At 36.5% G+C, this 16,667-nt stretch overlaps 1 long non-coding RNA gene across 1 annotated transcript in view; it reads left to right on the top strand.

Moving 5' to 3' along the window:
• Positions 1 to 16,082, top strand: part of LOC134744115 (uncharacterized) — an 86,565-nt gene extending 70,483 nt beyond the window's left edge. The window contains exon 2 of the long non-coding RNA XR_010128065.1: positions 15,944 to 16,082. This is a non-coding gene — a long non-coding RNA (uncharacterized LOC134744115). The remainder of the gene's footprint in view (positions 1 to 15,943) is intronic.
• Positions 16,083 to 16,667: the final 585 nt, after the last annotated feature.

The following is a 16,667-nucleotide window of genomic DNA, read 5'->3' as shown; positions in this document are numbered from 1 at the left end:
TGTTAGCCGTGTTTAAAGGACGTCCATTGAAAGGGTTTTATCGCGGAAAGGGTTGTCCGGTCCGTGACCGGGATATGCACCGTGATTATCTTTTGTATTGTTTTCGAACTCCCGATATTTCGACGCAATTACATGCATCTTGTTCCACATCTCGGTCGATATGTCGGACAGAGATTTTTTTAAGTTATTTCTTATCAGAACCACTAGCTCTTTCGACATTAATAGGATAAAAAAAAGTATAATGCCATTTTTAATTTAGAACAAACAACGCAAGCTTATTTTCTCCAATCAGAAGTAGGTATTATTCAAAAGTAAATTCAGACTCGAGCAAAAATGTTACTTTCTAAAGTCTATTTTTTTATTCCGTAGACTAAAATGACATTTCCTGTATTGCTAGTTTTATACGTCTTATATTTATATTTATAAGACGTAAAAAACTAGCAACACATGAAATGTCATTTTAGTCTACGGAATAAAACATAGACTATACATTATCTTAAGTCACAAACCTAATAATGCGTATTGGATTTTTTTATTTGATCCCATTTACGTATTTGTTGTCTCACACTTAACTATTGATATGATACCATTTTAACACAACTCGCATCTCGCATCTTGCATCTCGGTTTTTTTATCGCGAATTTTTACTTCGAATTGACCTTCCGCTTTTAGTTGGAAGAAATCGTATATGTAAACATATTTACGGCCACGGCGGCTGTTCGTAAGCGCTTTTCGCTACATACGGGTTTTCCGATGTTATCGGCTACGCTCGTGGCGCGTAGCTCGTGCTGGCACAGAAAGCTACGACGAAGAGCTTTCGCTAACTATGCTACGGGCTACAATGTAGCGCTCATTTCGTAGCACACCTCGGGCGCTTGTAGTCATAATAAAGAATTATTGTGTCTGGCTATTCTTCGGCCATATTCGAACAATGCTTATAAGAAGTCACAGCGGTACGATACCGATCTGTCAGTTTCAATAGTCTCTATAATAATCTTCCACCAAAAACGTCACTTTTGACTCGCATCGCATCGCTGTGACCTCTTATAAGCATTGTTCGAATGCGGCCGTTTGTTATACCTAAATGGAATCTTCTCTTTTTAAATTTGTTACACATGGGCTACAAAAACGAATATTCTGACATTTCATTAATCGAAATCGTAAATTCGCGGCGCTAGAGACTGATAAAACCATAAAAATCTCCATTTTATCCTTGTTGAAGGGATGCCAACTTGCCAATGTAGAACAATTTCTTACATTTATATTAAAACTACCTCACGTAAAGTATTAATCCACGAACAAATTAATATTAAATCCGCCGTACACTTCCAACTTGTCCTGTCAGGCGGTAATACCTTCAACTAGCAGTTCCATTCAGTTGGAGCCGATTACGAGCGTCTGTAATACCCTTTACAATGTCGTTCAATGAGCGTCCGGACTGTAGATTACCTCCCAGTAGATCTAACATTGATCAACATCACTGGGAAAATACGATCGCGTGCACTATGGCGTTCTTTTTTACGAAATAGGAGACTAACGACCAGGAGAATTTCCTGATGATGGTGATGTCCATACTGAAACTATATTATACAGGGTGTGGCCTGCAACACGAGCAAAAATTTAAACTGTAGGCTAGAAATAACTTGTGTTTTGATTAATCCAATTTAAACTGTTGTGAGACATACTAACATTAAATAATAAAGGAGACCTAGGCTTTCCGAAAAATGTCGCGCGAGTGACTAAAACAAGTGAGTCTAAACCGTGAAATTATTTGTGTTTTGATTATTAGTAATTTAGTATACTTTAAAGTTTATTCGAAGACGCAATGTATTGCGAATTTTGTCACGTTTAAGCCGTGACAAGCAACGCCAATTACAATGATAATGGACTACATTGAAGATAATATTTAATTTGTATGAAAAATAGGGAGTCTAGTTCATAATTTTTAAAAGATATTAAACGGAAGTGTCACCGTTTGAGGAGTACAATCCATGTTTTAATTATTTGTTCGTGTTACAGGCGACACCCGGTATAAGTTGGATACATTTTCAGCAAACCCTGCAAATTGCAATTTATTGAAAATCATGGTTTACAAAAATAATCTACTGTAGGGAGCCCCATCTTCGCCACCCGTCTCCAACTTCGCCGTATCATTTATCTGTTCTGAATATTATACTAAGACTTATTTCAAAACATAAATTCCGAATATGCTCATGTCGCTCATGAATCCCATGATACAGTGTAAAGTGGAATTATGATTTATAATTTAGTTAGTACTAAAGGCGAATTTCGGGTACGTACTTTCGCTCTTATCTTCAATGAACTGCAACATTGATACTGGATTTGATAATTATCTATGCCACATCTAGAGGGAGTAATCTAAGCTCCAGACACTCCAGTACCCCAATCAACGAGGCACTCTCGCCCATTGGTTCTAAACTTACTTATATGACTTTATCGGCCAACATAATCCTAGTCCACATCCAATCAGAGAACTGTTGCTTTTATGAGTTCTGGTATGTCTGAGAGGGATTTAACTAATTGGTAAGGAGCTGTTGTAAGCAAGTAAACTTTATTTAATAATTTGATTTGTTCCCTATTTCTTACTGTTTATAAAAATTTACTCGTTTGATAATAATAAATATTTGTGTAAGTATAGTATCATAGTATTTTAGTCTCGACTTGGATCTTTTTCATATCCACTCTTTACAATCCTGTACCAAACTAACTCTCTCTTTAGCCTAATGGTTGACTGGTTGAGAATGCCTCAAAGCGTTAAGTCCGCCATTTGTACTCTTTTTGTGTAAATTTGTGCAATCAAGTTTAAATAAATAAATGGATAAGATTTTATTTGTCTATAGGTGTTAAAGTTGCGAAATCTCCATAATTTTGGAAATGTTCTCGCATATTTCATAAAAATTTCCAGAGAAAAAAGCTAAATGGAAATTTCGGATATGGAAAGGTTAGTTTTCCATAAAAATATGTCATATTTCCTACTAAATCACATTTGCAAACCAGTGAAACCTGTGTCGAAACGTCGGTAAATAAAGGTAACAAAATAAATTCGCGATAGAGCCGTTTGTAAATGTGATTTAATATGTGTTCAAACCGCGAAAGTTTAAAATGTTAAATTTCCTACTATTTTGAAAATTTCCGACGACACATCAGTGATGCTACATCTACAACTATCCTCCACAGTCTGATGGCAGCATTTGTCACTTCAGTGCTCTTATAAGCACTTGGCTTGACAGATTAAGAATCAAATGCATGCATTTCAAAGCCAAAACAGTGCCTTCCCGAAATCTCTAAAATGTACCTATATTCTGTTTTTTTATTCCGTTGTCTAAAATGACATTCCATGTGGTACTAAGAAATGTCATGTCTTACACATGAAACGTCATTTTAGCCTACGGAATAAAAATAAAGTACTTGGCAATTCTTGAAACATCCTTGTAACGTCCAATTGAGACGTCAATATCATGGTACCACTCAATCCTTCAAAGTAAACCAATCAGAGAAAAACATTAAAGAGAATCACTAACACATACATAACGCTAACTGGGTTCTTAAAGCTTACAGCGAACGTGGAAAATCGAAAGTATGCATCTCTATCGCTCGAATATGTAAGAGTGATAAAGAGGCAGATAACGAGATTTGGTCTTTCGATGTTCGCGATAGCTGTCCCTCCCTCTTGTTGCTGGGTCTAGTAAAGCCAGTATAAGTAGATATCTGATTACTAATAATTGAAGTAGGTCTTGAGGTCTCGGTTATATTGGTCTGGGAATAAGTTTGTAGAAACTTTCTGTAGACGGCAAGCTCCACTATTATTGGCAATAATGTGTGCCATAACAGAATACCTTTACTTTCCTTGGTTCCGTATGCACAGTTATTTGAAAACCTTCGAAATCGATAAAAGAGTTGTATAGCGACCGTGCACGTTGGAGGGTGTGCCATATTGTGGCCTGAATCGGAACCATAAACGTGTAAATCACATGTACATTGACACTTCACGCCAAAGCAAGTGCTGCCATCTTGTGGGCTACTTTGGAAGCATAAACTACACATTTACGCCTCGCGCCAAAAATCTGACGTCTCCTGTGCTGCCCACTACAGTTTATGCACTCTCCCTATAATCGTAATGATTCGGTCAAATCGTCAAATTGTGTTTTTTGAAAAACAAATTATAGCCAACTTGAAATTAATGTAGTACCTTTGGGTATGGTGCTTTACGCACACTAGCGTCCCATCCCCTCCCCCTGATGCAACCCCCCTTTTAGTTAAAAGTAAATCAAATAATGTTTTTTTTTGAAGTTTCATAATTTTTAAATGACTTATTTATTTTTATTATTTAAATACATATATCAAATAATTGTAATTGATTTATAAAGCAAGTATTAACTTTAAATAGAAATTAAGAAAACTTTTAGTTTAGCACATATATTGTTTTGGTACTGATCCCCAAAATCGCTTTGGGATAATCTCCCAAATAAGTAGTAGGTAGGTATGTACCACAAGAAAAATTTATTAAACTGTTCAGAGAGAGTAATTTTCTTTACTTTGATATAGCAACTAAATTAACTTTATCCTCTCAAATAGTGACTGGAGGTTAAAGAGTTAACAAAACTTACTTCAGACGCTAAATGCAAAAGATGAAGGGATTTCCCTTCTAATTTACCCATAGATTGAAATGGAACCTTTAAAAACAAACGCAAATTGACCCGTTTCCTTTTCTTTAATAACTCTTAGTGATTAAAACAATAATGTCTTTAAAGATCCCCAGACGCTAATGCAACAGATGAAGCAAAGATCCCTCCTAATTTACCGTAAATTGAAACGAAACCTCTGCAAACAAAATGCCAAAATCCACAAAAAGACCAATATTTTCGGGCTTAAAAAAATCTTTTTCCTTTGCATTTCGCCGTTGCAGGATTGGAGCGTAATAATTGATTGGATTATACCTTTCATCGAGGGCCTACGTGATCTCTGTACATGATTGGTGGAGCGCCGGCATTTATTTACTAACCATGACAATAAACGCGTTATCTGTCATACAAATTCGTCAGTTCGGACGTGCGACATGAATAAAATATTTTCGCTTAAACTTTTGAATGGCAATTGTCAATTTTTCATGCTTTTAGCACTGTTAAAAGGATTGATAGTGAACTGTAATTTTACGTTGAGTTAACTGGGCGCGTAAAATTGATAATTTCAACTTTGCCGTCTGAATAATGGTAGCTTGGTTGCGCTGAATTAGGTTGTATATTGTCGGTTTAACTAAAGTACCTATATAATTTTAAAAGTTGCTTTATTTCAAAGAAAATTCGTTGAAAGGTTTAAAAAGTTTTACTATTAGGTAGTGTTTAAAAATTTACTGATTAAAAAACTTTGTAAAATAGGTATCTATCTACATAATAAGCTAGCCTAGACAGGTTTTTGGTATTTCTTAAAAAAAATCTTTCGCGATAAGATAAGACAAGTTAAGATAAAATAAGATACGATAAGATTTATTGTCTAACTGTGTACAGAGATGTTGACAACAATACAATTAAGAACCAACAGTAAAGTTAGTGTCAAAACGCAAATTGTATATAATACTGACAGTGCCGATAACACGGCAAAATCCGTATGTAGCAAAAAGCGCCTACGAACATAAAACCCGCCTAGCGGGTTCCTAGCAGTGTTAAACTATTTAGAAACAGTCGAGAACGGATGTCTCCGAAATGTACACACGCGATTATGTTCAGATAATTTTTAACATCTTCTTAGCCACTTCTGCTACATTTTATACATATAACGTTTTTAACAACCTAAATTAACTACGCACAGTAATTTGCATAGACTCCACGGGGACTTACAAAAAGCCCACTATATCAATATCCACAGCGCTTCATCAACGGTCCGTCCCCGGGGGCTTTTAGGGCGGTTCCGGGCCGTAGACCACCACTCACAGACTCAATTTTATGAAACTACACTCCATTTTAGATTTGTCTTCGATACATTTTGCATGCTACCTACACCATTTTACACTATGTTTATACGAAATATTTAGATCAGTACGGTTTCACTCACTATTCCGTCCGAATCCGAAACATGTCGCCAAAAGCGACTAAAAATAATAGTGAGTGAAACCGTACTGATCTAAATATTTTGAAATATGTCTCACGATAGTTTAATTTCGATTATGTTTATACGCTTAGAACATTTTATTGATATATTTAATTTACATAGCCAATGTGGGACGGCGATCTGTGCACGACTTTAGTGCCGCCCTAGCGGCCATATGATACATTACTTATCTGACAATTGACAGCTTTCAAATAGTATAAAGATATATCGTTCCACGCCGTGCAATATAGTGGCTTGTTTTCCCCCACCACGCAATTCACATAACGCCAATATGGTAGAATTGGTAGAGCAGTAACCGCTTGGATCTGTCGTATTGTCTATAGATTTGTTTTAAACAATGTATCAAAATTAGTGGCAGCGTCGAGTGTACACGCTCAGAGAGCCTAGCCAAGATGCCAATCGCCAAACACTAATGTCTCCCCGTCGCACTAATATGGAAGTGATAGAGAAAGATTACGGCGGCGCAAACGATTGTCAGGTTAGGTGGAAAGTGATCTGTGTTACTAGGGCGGATATCCGCGATGACCACCTAGATTTTTCCACGGCAGTAATGCAGCCAAAGGCTAACGTAAATCCTATAAAACGTTGTGCAACAGAGCTTAGTGAAATTGTAAAATATGCTGCGCATACGGCGCTGGCGTTAAAAACGTGCAAGCGGATTTGTGGTAGTTTCCGATTTGAATTTGTCGAAAGAACTTTAATTGTGTAGCCATTTACTGTGGGTCGTTGGGTGAATATGACCAACGTTATAACATAAACAAATGAGTATTAAACATAACCAAACATGGGGGCCACTTTTGGGGGGTAAATGAGAAAATTAAAAAAAATAATGCTTTTTAAACTATATTTTGTTACATATCAAATGAAAGAGCTCGTTGTAAGAATATCAAATAATTATGTTTTTTTGTAATTTTAAAATAAATAGTTTAGAAGTTATTAAAAAAAATAGCAAACAAAATACCGTCCCCTTATCTCCGAAACTACTGGGTCTAAAATTCACACAAAATAATTCTTTACCTTTAGATCACAGGAAAACCTATTAGAAATATGCAGTCAAGCGTGAGTCGGACTTCATTATTTAGTTTTTGACCCCTACCGATTTTTTAAAAACATTTCACTCACGTCTTACATGCGAAGTTTGTATTCCGTACGTGTATCTCAATCATCTTCTCCTTAAACCTTCCTTCTGCGGGAAGTTGGTGTAAGCCAGGGTTCACTCAAAATCAAATTAAAAGATACTGAGCCAAAATTTAAGCTCTATTTGAAACAGCATACACATCATTGTCACAATACATAATATAGTTAATTATCAGAATAAAAAAAAATACAATTTTTAAACTATAAAATATACTTACCTACAAAAAAAAAACGAACGCAATTATAAAGAAAATACCCCTTCTAACAAGTCGGACTGCGGCATGGACCCCATGACACTGGCGGCGTTACCTCTCTGTATTGCAAGGGAAATACGTTGAAAGAGGTACGCGCCAGCCCTGGGGTCCCCTGAGGTGTCGACCAGCCGCGCCGACAGTGCTCCCATGAATATTTTCATGTCGGCTGACCAGGGACCCAAAGTCTCAACCGCGAGCGCCGCAAACTCATAGTCGTTAAGCAACGCTGAGTATTTGCGGCGCTTGAGTACTTGGGCCTGGTCTGCCGCAGCGCCGGCCCGAATGCGGGTCCCCTGAATGTGGGACTGTGCAAAGGTGTCGACACAAGTTGCGTCCCACACCAGGGCCCTTCCAAGATACTTGTTATTTTTCAGTGTATCTTTGTCCATTTTAATTGCTTAAATGTTACTGAAATATTTCGTTATAGGTAAGTAAGTAAATAGTACGTCACGGTAGTGGTTTTAAAATAAAGTTATGAACATTTTCTCTTCCCAAGGATCCATTAACAATAAATGGATAATTGATATGATTTGTTATCTGGTAATATTCTCAATACAAGTTATTGAGAATATTACTAGATAATAAAGCATATCAATTATTGGTTCTTGTTGTAAACTTATTTTTCAATAGAAATCCTAAGAGATTACGATAATCTCGCCGGTTAGTTCAATTTATTATAGAAATTGATACTCGCCCGTGTGATGCGGGTAACTTTATCCCGGCCACGGGAAGTCTGCAATGAGTGAAACTTTTATTGCAAGCTTTATTACTCGCCTACCAATAGAAATAAAGAAGTTTTTATTTTGCAAATCATGGAGACTGGTAGCAAACTTTGGCTTATCGGTGATACTGCGTTATTATCTTATGCTAAGCTCACAATGGTGAAATGTAAGCAATTAAATCGCTGCCGATTGCAAGCATCAAAACTGATAGCTGCCATCAATTTTATAGCTTGCATTTCCTCATGGTGAGAGCTGTTTAAGATAATAATGCAGTATCACCGAATTACCAAGTATCGAAGCCAGGGTTTGCACTAAATATCAAATGTTGTCATATATCGTACTGTAGGTACAATATATGTTCCGAAAACTCAATGGTACAAGCCGGGGTTTGAACCTTTAACCTCTGGTTTACAAGCTGCATCTTTTCACTATGCTATCAGCGCTATAGGTATTAATTCCTCATGTATTGTTGAATAAGGAAATTGGCCAACTACAGGTAACAGTGCCGGAAATGAAACTTTCGGTCCTTGGTCGTCAGACACCAGAAAACTAGTAAAATAAATTTCTACCAAACTAGTCTGGGTGTCTTTTTTGCGCAGAAGCTCAGCCTCACTATGCAGACTGCAGAGGGGGAACGCGGCCAGTGTCTTGGGAACAATGCCTCAGGCTAATTTAGGTTTAGATTTTGTTTAATCTCTATTTTGTGATAATAAATGTGTAAAGTACTACAGGTATGAATAGAGCGCTGACTGGACCTTAGGGCTGACTCATAGATCAGCTTTAAGGTAACATTCAGATTTCATCTACAGCTGTAATGTTATGGTTGCAACATTACCGATGCGAACACAAGCACAAGAAACAATATTCTCACACACAACACACAGTGATAAATACGATCACCGCAAACCCACAATACGCAACCGCTTTTTATTAAAAAGCCAATTCGAATACGCCAATACGAAGCGTTAGGAAAAAAAAAGTGAAATTCGGGAGTATATTTCAAGAGAAGTCGTTACTTGATTTGCGGCCCAATTCGAACAATGCTTAAAAGATGTCACAGCGATAAGATACCGATCTGTTAGTATAAAAAGAGACATTTCTTCAACCAAAAACGTGACACTTACTGTTCAAACACTTTTTTTTTTACTTTTTAATTAAATGATAATTAGTTGTTTATTATTTCAATTTTTTAAAATCCATTTTTAATAATTTAATTTAATTTTTTACTTTTTAGTGTTTGTTGTTTTTTATTCAATATATTTTCGATAATATACGATTACATAATGTACATGTGGAATTATTATTTCGTCTTTCTATTGAAACCATTTTAGTATCGAACGTATATATAGAAAATAAAAATCTTTAATAGAAATCTTTAATGGAAAACCCCAATCAAAACCATAAATATAGGTAATCCATGGAAATTGTCACGTGACTTTTCGTAGTATTTGTTATCTCGATAAAATTTTACTTTTCGTTTAGCGTTTGTCTATGTACCTACGAATGTCATCTTGGCTAAGCCCCCTGCTCTCACTGGGTTAGACAGAAAAACTAAAAAAAGTATACTGAGCTATGTAAGCACCTCACTAGTTATATGATCTAAAATCATTTCTATTGCCTTATTACAAGGGATTGAATTAAACATAAGTATCTGAACTTGTTCTACAAGTTACAACCCATCCATTCATCCATTTGTTACATTCGTTGTGTTCGAATTAGATGCCAAAACATACAAAAATACAAAAAATAATGTCAATGTTTTTACTTTAAAATCCGTATCTTTAATTAAAAAAAGAGCATGGACATGCGTGAGCGATCTTCAATTTGATTAATCTGAATCAAGATCTCGGTTTAAAACAATGATAGTGATATTATTTTATTTAAATACCTATCTTCCGAAAAATTCTGCGCTCCACAATCTCAGAAAAACTTAATGTAGCTCTATTTGATTTCCCAAGGAATTACAAAGAGCATTGGAAATAAAAAATGTACCAACACGCTTACCATCTTGACCTCACCCTCTTAAGCTACTAAAGAAAATAGTAGATCCTTTGTAGACTTGAAGTGTCTACTTTGAGGTGAATTATCTTGCACAATAAATAAGAAAAGCCATCATGTAGCACGTAACACGGGATAGGCGACCCGTAAGGGATGTACTCGTATTAAAACGGCCAAACAGAAATATTAGCAAATGTAATTACAAGGAGGAAACGTACCTAATGTCCTGGGGCGGAATTACCAACGCTAGGAGGAGACGAGTTTGATTGCTATGGCGATCCAGAGACCAAATTAGACTTAACAACTTGTTATATAACCGTAACATCTTATTAAGATATTGGTGTATGCGAGCACTGACATCCTGGACGCTTCGGGCCTTCGGCTCTACGCGGAGCTCGGCCTTCGGCCTTCGCATTTCGACACTTGTATTATTCTTCTGTATTTAAGCACTAATCTCCTGGACGCTTCGGGCCTTCGGCCCTACGCGGAGCTTGGCCTTCGGCCTTCGCGTTACTGTTGTTCCGTGTATATGAACTTACAACCTGGACGCTTCGTTCCCGAGATAAAAGGTCTTGACAGACAGACGGATACGCACTCGCAGTCAAGCGGCAAGTCGGAAAACAACACATATTCTATATATTGAACCTGGCTCCCATTTCACATTTGTTTTTGTTGGGATACACAGTTACAAAAGCAAACAATTTACGTCAATATATTATAATTATCGGCAGGTGACAAGCAAAACTCACTAATTACAAAAAAAAAATTAAACAAAAACCAACCTTGTTTTGTACTACTACGGTTCACTATGAGCACTATGGCTATTAACTTGTGGTAGTGATTAGTGAGTTTTGGTTGTCACCTGACGATATTCGAATTCAGTACCTACTTTAAATGACACTTGACATCATTCCGATGGTAGAACTTGATATTTGACACTTTTGACATGCAATCTGGTAAATTGTAGATCTGTAGGACGGACAGACGGTTGCCCAAATGTTCGACTCGAATGTTCGGACTTGGTAAGCCTTTGGGAATGGCACAGCCCTGTTAGGAGTGAGACGTGACCCCAGCAGCGAGTTTTTCAAGGAAATGAGTTAACTTTCCCAGCTGCCCCTAATTCCGAGTCAACTACGCCATTATTTATTTTGTTTACGATTCAAATGTTTGTGCGGCGGAAATTTATTTTTGTCGCCGGTTCGTTATTTATTACGAACTTCGTGCGTTTTTTTTTTAATTTTGTTCTTGTGTGTCAAATTAATGGGGATAAAAAGGCGTATAGTATCCCGTTCCCCATTTTACTCATAAGCAAATAATATGATTTCGATAATCCGTTGGACCTTCAAGATAGTTCAAACGACTTTTTAACTACCGTGTTTTGCGGTGAACCTAACAATTTTTTTTTGTTTTCTTAAATCTGCTATGTTATTAACAGACTTAACTTAAAGTCGATCGAACAAAAGTAAACGAAACACCCTAAAATACTTTATGAAAATAGTACATTGTGCAACAGTAAGTTAAATATTGCAAATGAGAGTTTAAAGATTTATAGACTCGAGTTTGCAATATTATTACGCCCCGAGATACACACAATGTATTTCATCGCACTTGCCATACAAAAATGAAGTATAAAGAAGAAAACTGTTAATTACTCCCTAGGGAAAACGCTTTTTCTATAGTTCCAGCTAAGCTTGCGTGCAATTCAACATTTACTGAGCAAGTGTGATGAAAAATAAGTTTTACTTATCTTCAAATTCTTTAACCTGGATCCGGGAGAAATATATTATTATTGTTGAAAAACAGCCTTTTACTGTCCTGTTAACGCAGACCTTTTCATGTCTGACTGTACCACCGGACATTGTTTAATTTAAAGTTTAGAAACAAAACAAACAGACTAAACCATTAATAACGTATAATAACCAGTAACAAAGGAACATTGAATAAGAACAATATCTCATTGGAAACTTGTGAAACATTGGAAACTTGAGAAAATTCGGAAATCCCTCAACGAACTTGTCCCTGATTAGCGCTCCGGGGCTATTGTGTAAATAAAATTATTAAAACAAATTGATACAACAACAAACAAATTAGTGCGGACGGCGGCGTCAAAGACGTGTAAGCTTATGGACTTTAAGGGTGCACATGGGGTCTTGCGAAGATCACAGTCGTACATCGACAAACCCCAAACGAGAAGAAAAAAATTCAAGGTAGCTTGCCGCCTGAGGGGTTATTTGAGTTTCGATTGACGTTTTCTATCAACGAATCTTCTTGGGTACGCCCCCAAGAGGGCCTACTGCAAAACACTTCGTTCGTCCGTTCATCTATTTTATTTATAGCCTTATTAAATTTAATTAAAACTTTTAGCGTGTAGATGCGAGCTCACGGAAGGGTTTCCACGGAAGACCAGCGACGAGAGCCTTAGGTGGTATCTTGACCTTAAGCTGAGTGGAGACTTTTTCAGTGACGCTTAATAATAAATTAGTTTGTATGTGTGTTGTGTGTTTGTGTGTGTGTTGTATTTGATAATGCTTGAAATCTATATGTGGAATGTGTGACAAATTATATGTTATTGCTCAATAAATAATTGGTTTGTATCATGTAATACCTAAATTTAAGCGTTTTCTGAATAAATTTCTTCAATTTTACTTACCTCTCTTGTCGCTCGATATGCAAAAGCGATCGGAGACATAACTAAATTTAGATTCTCAGTATGGAAAACTAAATTTTATAGGAATGAAAACAATTCACCGCTTCGGGTAAGACTCGAACTTGCGGCGTTTTTAAAACACCGGTTCTATCGCTCTTAACCAACTGAGCTACAGAAGTTTACCATCATCATCTTACAATCGGTTTCAATCTAATTCGGACCTTTCAAAAACTACATATAGTAGCATTTCTTTTGTTTCATTGTTTTCTATAACAAACGAAAGTCACCGTTTGTACATTTTTCTTTGCTTGTGCAATAAAAGTTTGAATAAAATCACCCTAATCTACTATTCAACAAGGTTCAAATTAAAAATAGGGAAACTTTGTATGGTGGGCCTCACGAGGTTAAACTGGTAATAGTTTGTCGCCGCCGCAACTTATGCATCAGTATTGCTCATGCTCAAAAGAAATTTGAAGATTATCGAAAGAAAGAATCGCCACAGAGTGGGAGCCCGAAAACTCAAATCGGGGACATGGCAGACCCCGCCGGCGATGGCGGGATGAACTAGACTCCTTTTTGAAGGAGTGGCCAGACACATCACTGGACAGAGATCTGTGGAGAAATTAGGGGGAGGCCTTTGCTCAGCAGTGGGACACGTAAGGCTCCAAATAATAATAATAATAATATTTGAAGCGTGAAACCGCTGTCCATCAGTTTTGTTTGTCTCTACCATCGCTGAGCCCCCAGCATCAAGTTTTAAGCCCCGCCATAATAATTTAATTATTATTCGGCGATACCCTTGAGCCTTCTAATGCTGGCAGTCAACAGTAATTAACTGAGTATAATCAAGGGAATTTGGAAAAAAAAATAAGTTCCATTTTAGGGCCGTTACATCGGTTTACCGCTATCACTGTCACATTTCGCAAGAAAGAACGGTTTTCCGACAAAGAGCGTTGTGTCAATTTTGATCGAATTTTGTTGATTTTTATTTACTTATTTTTACGTTGCCTTACAATATCGAAATTCGAAAGCTGTCAAATTACTATTTAAGTTAAGATTGTTTTTTATAATCGAGAACTACGTATATTTTTTCCACGTCTACGAATATCAACGTCTCTTAGAAAAATATGATCATATAAGGAGATTTTTCGGCTTTTGGCTCAGGGAACGGAAGACTTGTTTCTTAAACTTATGGACGTGCAGCTATTTAGGGGACAAATCAAATTATATGCAACTAATGCAACTAAAATGAAATTAAAGACAATTTATGAATAAGATTGCTTGTAAGTAAGGTAATAAGGTCTTATCGCTATAAAAATAATCTCTTCTCAATCTCACAACCTTGAGTCGTGGAGATAAGAAATTATAACAAATCGCCGCTATACTTACTCAACTTCGTATCTGCAACTCATTTGATGACAAAAACACCCGTATCCCGAATGAAAGAAAAGCGACATTTCCATCAAATGATTGTTGCAGATATGAGGTTGAGTAAGTATAGCGACGAAATGTGGTGCAAAATTTGGTATATTTAGTTAAGATGCTATAAACGCTCTTGTGAATTACTTCCTAGGTTCGAGCTGAAATTGTTAAGGTCTAGAATTAATTTAAAGCTTAAGGAGGATACTGAATTAGAACATTTGAGATCAATATTTAAGCCGGGGTCTTAAGGTAAACCATAGACTAGTAAATATTCAAGACAGATTACTTCCTTATCCTTACAACATCGAGTTACTATTTGCCATTTTAGCTAAGTACTAGTAAGTAAATATTCATACGGTGCGTTGATAGATTGAAAGGGTTTTTCATGAGGGGTAAGACAAAAAATCGTTCGTATGTCAAAGCATTACTGACGACTTTTCATCTTACCCCGCATGAAAAACCCTTTCAATCTTACCCCAACCCCAACGCACCTTACAATAGCTGCTACTTATTTATGTTATGACCTGTAGCGGATGGCATAATAGATGGCGGCCTGCATAGCTATGGCTGATATATAAATACATCAAATTATGTAAAAATATTTTCCATAATAACAAAACCAAAATCAGTTTCATTAGAGAAAACTTCAAAGATATTAAAAAACAACTGAATCCATGGGTGTAGTGGAATCGTTAAGGCTACTTCCTTTGCTGACGGCCAGTATCCAATATAAATTGAAAGGACTTCATAAAATGCGCCGAGAGAAATCCAATTGCTACGAGTGTTGTGCACTACCTATATCAGCGACGTAACTTAGACAAAACCATAGTACATTTTGGACTTCAAAAAACGGTCCACATGACTGACATCTAACACGTATCACCGGCAGTATCCCTTATCCATAGATAAAGCTTGTAAAAAAATATCCTTCCAAGTACTTCTTTTACTGACATTTTTTTTCTATATTTAATATATAGATTCCCCGAAAAATAAACTATCATCCGGAACATATTTTATGCTAAAAGGGAGGGTTGCGTCAGGGGGTGGGGATGGGACGCTAGTGTGCGTAGCACCATACCCAAAGGTTATAAAAGAATAGAATAGAATAGTTTATTTGTGTAAAAAAGGGAATAAATTGATGTTACGTAATGTTGTTTCCAATCCTTAATTTACCATAATACATGGTGTACAAATATTTTTAAATTACTTAAATTACTATAAATATAAAGGCTATAATTTGTTTTTCAAACAACACAATTTGACCGAATAAGTAACCCTGACTCGTTCGTGTGTAGGTAAGCTTGTGGAATCAGAGATGGAATGAATGACGCGCGACTGCATCGAGGCTATTAATTGTGGCATTGCTGGCGCCTCGCGGGCATTTCACACTATACAACTTACTCTATACTATAATAGCCGCAATACAAACTGGCGACTGAGGTCATAATGTCATCTCTTTCACGCTTGGTTGCTTTTAGCAAGGGTAAAGGAGATAGCAATGAGACTTCACTCGCCAGTTTGTATTGCGGTAACTATAGTGGCTGTGAAAGCTGTAACTCGTTATACACTGTGTTTTTATTGAATTCCGTTAACTTCGGGGTATGGTTAAGTACGTTTAAGAAAACTAATTGGTATAGTTTTTTTTAAGTAATTAAATGTTGCATATAGCGTTGTTGTAACAAGGGCATTACATTTAACTCAACCAAACAATTGAAAACTGTGACATATCAATGTCATTTCGAAATCGATCGTCCGAGATAGTACTTAAGTTTAGTAGCAAATGTATGAACTATTACTAAACACTAATCAATATGTAAACAGGCTCTAAGGAAAGTCTACACGCTCATAGGGGCCTAACCAGAAAAAAAATTGATTACCTATCTCCGAAATTGAGTTAATTAGAATGCCGGTGACTTGCCTGAGAAAGTTACTTGATTCAAGCTCAGGAAAGCACCCTTGAAATTAACGAAAAAAAAAACGCAGTGTATATTAAGTGTTTACTTACTTAATATAATACTAATCAGATTCTTGCAGCCAAGTCTTGAACTAACTAGCTACCAACCGTCCAACCTTCTTAGTCATACAGTATATAATTAATACATTTTCTCTGCTCCAAATCTCAAAAAAACCTAAATGAAAACCCGAATCACATAAAAAACGTAAAAAGTTGATTGACCCAAATATATTTCCGGAGCCAACAATGACAATTTGATAAACTATTCACCGTTTGATGTTTAGTATTCCATCATCAAATCCTCCAATCACGGCGCGCGAGGGCGCCAAATACTTCATTAGGGAGGCCGATTTTACTTCATCGATTTGATATGGTTTTCGTCTTGTTTTGATACGAACCGGGCTTTG

This window comes from Cydia strobilella, chromosome 9, assembly GCF_947568885.1.
Source record: "Cydia strobilella chromosome 9, ilCydStro3.1, whole genome shotgun sequence".
In the NCBI taxonomy this organism is placed as follows: domain Eukaryota; kingdom Metazoa; phylum Arthropoda; class Insecta; order Lepidoptera; family Tortricidae; genus Cydia; species Cydia strobilella.
Note: the sequence above shows the minus strand (reverse complement) of the source record. Positions and strands in the feature narration are given on the sequence as shown.